Raw genomic sequence first — 6,232 nt, 5'->3', positions numbered from 1 at the left:
TTCCCCATGCCTGTGTTTGCCTTAGCTCGGACTGTTAAAATAAGTAAATATATACAAGATATCTTGAGGCCATCTTACCTGCACCCATACCTTTTTGTTAATTGTGAACTGCTACCTAATCATTACGTGTGATATGTTTTTGCTCTGCTTTCGGGATGTTCAATTTTGCTAAATCAAAATAAAAATTTGTTTATCATGAGTCATAGACATGCTGTTGTGAGAAGAATTTATATTTTCAAAAAGACAGGTTATAACATGGAGGCACATTCAAATGCCTAATTTGTTTTTCTGTCTTTCATGCACATTATGTTTTCTTTCTTTTCAAAGAAGAGAGAAACAAAAGCACCGGCTGAAATAATAGTAATAATAATAAAATAACAATCTCTGTCATTTTTGCTAGCCATTAGCAAACTACTGACTCCATCATTATTCAATTTCAATCAGGTCACGTTGAGTCAATAAGAGTTCTTGATTGTTGTGGGTGCTGTAGAGAGCAACAAGAAACAAATTCTCTGAAAATCTAATCATTCAGGATGTAGTGTGTTGACTAAAGCCAGACTGCTATTAGTTAAGCATTACATCAGCGATTAAAAGTCTTTTGGGGTGTGGAATCGGGCAGCGTCACTGGAGCTGAGAGCCAATCTGTGAGGGCTCCTAGGGCAGGCACATTCGTCCCTCACTGCTATTCCAACTTTGGCCCATGCTGCCCCATATTAGTGCCTGCTGCAGTTTTAAGAACATCAGAACCCATCGGTCAACCTCCAGGGAGGCACCCCTCTCCCTGGTTGCTTAGGGCCGAAAACCCCGACCCTCATGTTTTTAAAGAGAATTGGAATCCTATGTGAATAAGGTGAGGAAAAGATGCAAATATATAAATATATATATATTTCAAGCATTGTTTTGGTTCTGTTTTGCTTGGAGGTTTTTCTTTTCATTTGTTTTAATAAATTTTATTGTGTATATTTAAGGTATACAAAATGATGTTTTGAGATGCATATATACAGTAAGATGATTACTATAGTGAAGCAAATGAACACATTCATCATCTCACAGAGTTGCCCATTTTCCCCTCTGTGGCAAAAGCAGCTATAATCTACTCATTTAGCAAAAATCCTGAATACAGTCCACTGTAACTATAAATAATAATGACAGTCCTTATGCTGTATGTTAGAGCTTTAGAATGTTTATTCTACATATCTGTTACTTTTCCTTTAAGCTATATCTTCTCATTTTCTCCAGCCACTCTCAACTCTGGAAACCATGGATTTATTACCTATCTCTGTATATTTGACTTAAAAATTCCATATAGAAAGTTATGCAATATTTTTCTTTCTGTGTCTGGCTCATTTCACTTAGCATATTTTCTCCAGGTCACCTACGCTGTGGCAAATTACAAGATCTCCTTCTTTTTTAAGGCTGAATAATATTCCACACACATACACACTACACACACACACACACACACACACCCCACAGTTTATTTGTTCATTCTTCTGATGATGGGCACTTAGGTTGATTTTATATCTTGGCTATTGTGTATAATGCTGCATTGAATACAGGAGTGCAGAGATCTTTACAGCTGGAAACTCCGTTTTCTTTTGGTGTATACCCAAAAGGGAAATTATTTTTAATTTCTTTACGAACCTCCATATTATTTTCCATAATGGCTGTGTTTTATGTCTTTGTACCACCTAAAATTCTTTCTGGAAGAAAGGAGAGCTATAAAGAAATAAAATTCATAGTCACCTTTGTATCATCCATAGCATCTTGCACGGGATTGTACTTGTTATAAGATTAATACGTGTATACTGAATAAATGAAAAACACTGGATGTGGCTTGTTGGAGGTCTAGACAAGGCCTTGATGTGATTGTAATCAATAGCCATTTCACTACAACACACTGCTTCTTCTGTAGGTAGACTTTCTCTTCCTCTTTCTTCCCTCAAAATCTATGATAATTCACAAAGTTATCAACAACAACAACAAAAGTTTCCTTCATCACTTTTGATCAAATGAAATGCTTCTTCAATTAAAGGGAATGATTAAGTGTTTTTTATTTTTGTCTTCCCATTCTCACTTCAATGACAAAATCTAAAGTTTTCAGTAACAATGAAGAAAAGGGATTTTAAATTTTTGTTTCTATCTAAAATGGAAATTAAATGCAATAAATAAATATGAAAATATTGATTACTGTATTTCACTAAATCTTATTGCAGACAGTCCTTTATCATTGGGGATTTTATTTTAAAATTGTGAGATGACACAAACATTGAGGGACAATATTTCCTCAGAGGGCCCTTTTGTTTTTCTTAATCTTAAATTGTTTAATGCTAAATTTGTTTGATATTTTGAGATTCATTCAGCATCAACAGCATCCTTGGGTCCATTTTGTTTTTTTAATTAAATCTATGTAATGTTAAATTACTTGCCTTTGAAAGCTTCAAGACATTCAGCAACAGCACTCAAGCTGTTTAAATATGACCAAATAATCTTTTCACTATGTCATTATGTTTGCTGAGTTTATTTCTTTAACTTTTTGCCTCTTGGTGTTTATCTTATTTTAGAAAAATTAATTTAGGAGTCTACACATGAAATTCCTTATAATCCATCTCATCGCGAGTAGATTGAAATTCAACCAGTGTCTTACTTAGGGTTTATTTTACAAAATAAGTGGAATTCACTGGTAATCTTCAGAGTGTTTCTCTATACTGTTAATCAGCTAAACATAACCATCAATTATAAATGCAAATTTTCAGGGTTAAATTGAGTGTTCAGATGCTCTAACGTAGCTTTTATTGGCTGTACATTGCCAAGTCTACACAACACAAAATAAAGTGTTGGGTTAATATTTATTTTTGAATTGGTGCTCTACAGAGATCTAATATGGGGGTAATTCAGGTCAAGAAAAAAGAAATAAGGATGTTACAAAGGCAATAAGAAGAGTTTTTTATTTGCGTATTTTTGCATGAATTATCTGGATTATGTCAACCGTGTAGACGTCTGTCTAGGAGTAGGTTCTGGGAAGTTTATTCAAATGTTGACATTTGCAGAGAATACTAACATGAAGACAGTCCAGAAATCAGGAAAACAAATTTTCACATGTGAGAAAAAGAAAAAATCATGGAAATTTTAGATTATTTTTTATGTAGATTCATTGTCCACAATTTTCTGGTGGAAGCCTAATTAATAATCCATTTTCCTATTGAAATTTTATAAAGAAAAATAGGCAGAGCTTAATATACAGCTCAATGTTTTCCTTTTTTTATCAACATCTCCAGAATAAAAATCATTTGTAAGCTTTACTAGCAGTATACCATAGTGACAGGCTTCCAAACAAGGAGAAATAATTTATTAGCTCACAATGTTTTTCCAGCCTTCCCTACCACCCCACCCTGAGGTGGTGTATTGGTTGTGCAATGAATAAATTAAGTATATTTCCTGCCTTGTGCTTGGCATAAATCATTACTTTTCCAAGTCCAAAGGGTGAGTGACTATTTGCAACACTATTCCGAGCTAAATAAGCTTTGTAATCAAGTAGAGTGGAGAATTTACTTTATTTTTTTAAAATATTTCTTTGCAAGACAACTCTTATGATTAAAATCACACTTTCTAATGGGAAAATAAAACAGCCTTAAAAAGAACAAGAGAATTAATCAATGCAAAATCAAATTGGCCTACTGAATTTTAACTTAATGTAAAGGTTTTTTTCCCTTTGGTTAAAATTACAGCTTTTACACAAAGCAGAACATATCCATAATGTTATTTTTGTTATAATTATTGCAGTTAATATCTCAACTTACAAGGAGGACTTGCTTCGCAAAGATAGTCACACACATGTAAAATGTATCTTATTTCATAACGTGCTGTTTCATGTATTCCCAAGGAGACTGACTATTACTGAAGAATATATTTTAATGTGGGACCGTTGAGTAGATGCTTTAAGGGAAGACAATTAAGCCACTAGTCAATGATGTATATTTACACATTACATTTTATAGCCGTTTTACATCTTAATAAACTAAAACAAATGACATTTTCCCTTTAACAGAGATTTTAGGAAAAATAAAGATCACAGTCTCCTCTCCAGCTCCTTTCAAGCTCCAGGCATTAATGAGATTTTCGAATCAGAGCAACAGATGCAAGCAGTACGTTGCACCACAAGCAAGGCAAAAAGGGTCTAGAACTTGCTTTTTTCATCCACACTAAATCTTGGATAGATGTGGAGCAGAATGATTCTCCAAAGTAGAATGTGGGTCATGGGGTGAATATTTATCAGAAATAATAATAATAATGACTAACTTAAAGCTGATTCAAAAATTAAGTTAGTAACATAAATTCAATGATATGGCACCATTAAAAATGATGTCAATGATAAATTTATGAACATGGAAATGTGCCCATAATGTATTTTATCTGGACAAAACTAGTTACAAAAACCAGTATGTGCTTTAGAATATAACTTTTCAAAATTTTCACAGACTTGCAGAAGTAAATGTGATAGGAGACATTCCAAGATTTCAACAATATTTATTTCTTAGATTTGGATGATTATTACTTCTTGCATGCTGTATTTTCTGGTTGTCCTAAAACAACTGGAGTAGAATTGCTTCAGTAATAAAAACTAAGTTACTTGGAAATTTTGAAGCACATGTTAATTTTAGAATGTTTTCTTCACAGTTTAGCATCAGAAGGACTTTCCAAATTACCAAAATTTTATTGGTAACATTAGCAAAGCATTCTTTTACTTCTATACTAACATATTCATTTGTTTTGTCATCCATTTATTTGTTCTTCAAATATGCATTTGTTAACTGCTGTGCCAGGCAGCTGTGGAACAGCATTGAAAATAAACAGGCATTGGTCATACCCTCATGGAGCTTCGGTCTAGCTTTGGTTAGGATGTTATTCTCTAGTTCTATGGAATTTTATAGACACTACTCTGTATTTAATTTATGAATTCCACCCCTGAATTTTTATCTAGCATAATATGAGAGAATATTTTCCTTATTAGTCTAGCGTAGTGTCCTTGAGACTCAAATGATGTTAAGGAAAGAGTGTGTGTGTGCATGTGTCTTTGTGTGTGTTTGTGTGTCTGTTTATGCTTATCTGATGCATTCTCAAAGAAGAGCAACAAAGCTATAACAAAGAACTGCATATTAACAGTTCACCGGTACTGAAACTTAAAAACAAGATAAAATTTTAACTGAACCCGATGTTTAGATACTATTTCAGACTCCATGAGGAGAAAAACAGAAATATGAGCAATGACATGACTAGAAATATTTTAATATTTAATCTGTCAACCCAAAACATTACAATTCCTTCACATGGATTTTGTGGAAAAGAGTGAGATTAATTCAAGGGCATATTGAATTAAATATTTTAAGGTGACTTCTTAACCAACATACATTATGTTAAACATGCTTAATAGGAAAAATTATGAGGTTTTTTTTTACTCTAAATGGTTTAACTACAATAATTATTTGAGATTTCTGTTATTACAACAAAGGATAAGCAGAGTTGAATTTCTGAAAAGCTATGGTTTTTAAATTCTAATAAATATCTTCCCATTCAGAGACCCCTGGAAGTTTTCCTCAGGTCATAGAGACGTGCTGTGTTCAGCACACTTGTACCAGAAATAAAAATGAGAGTCACCCTGGGTGGAACCAAGAAGGGAGCTTGTCTGTGGCATGCAGCATTCAAAACAGTGTGCTGCTGCTTCAAACTGTAATCTACCTGGAATTTTCAGTTTGGTAGTATTCAGAAAAGAGTTTAGAGTTTTGTGTGTTTGTTGTTGACTTTTTTTCTTCTTTGGAGAAAAGATATGCTGTGTGCTTAATAAATATTTATGCATTGTAATAAATAATACAACACACCTTAGACTAAGACAGTCTGGCAAACAGGTACAAATAATTTACCAGACCACATTTATTTTTCCTTTTTTTTTCCCCAGGACCACCAGGTTGGTTAGGTTAGAATTTAGGAAAGTGAGAAGAAAATACTCACTGTTGCTGGATAAAAGAGTCATATTTAAAAAAAAAAAAAAAAGTGGAACTAGCTCTGGCATCATAAGACTTGACCCTAATCCTCCCAGGATAACTTTAGCACAGCACTTCCAGTCAACAATTGACATCTTTTTTTGTTTTGTTTTGTAAATTTCTTGTTAGTCAGCTGTACCAGAGTAATTCTTTTGGCCCTCATATTTCTAGTTCTGAAAGAACTAGAAACGAGT

At 33.3% G+C, this 6,232-nt stretch overlaps 1 long non-coding RNA gene across 3 annotated transcripts in view; it reads left to right on the top strand.

Moving 5' to 3' along the window:
* Nucleotides 1-691: 691 nt before the first annotated feature.
* Nucleotides 692-6,232, top strand: part of LOC117979249 (uncharacterized) — a 126,193-nt gene continuing 120,652 nt past the window's right edge. For all 3 annotated transcript variants that reach the window (XR_004670010.2, XR_004670011.2, XR_010109192.1), the window contains exon 1: nucleotides 692-850. This is a non-coding gene — a long non-coding RNA (uncharacterized LOC117979249). The remainder of the gene's footprint in view (nucleotides 851-6,232) is intronic.

This window comes from Pan paniscus, chromosome 12 (assembly GCF_029289425.2).
Source record: "Pan paniscus chromosome 12, NHGRI_mPanPan1-v2.0_pri, whole genome shotgun sequence".
Classification (NCBI taxonomy): domain Eukaryota; kingdom Metazoa; phylum Chordata; class Mammalia; order Primates; family Hominidae; genus Pan; species Pan paniscus.
Note: the sequence above shows the minus strand (reverse complement) of the source record. Positions and strands in the feature narration are given on the sequence as shown.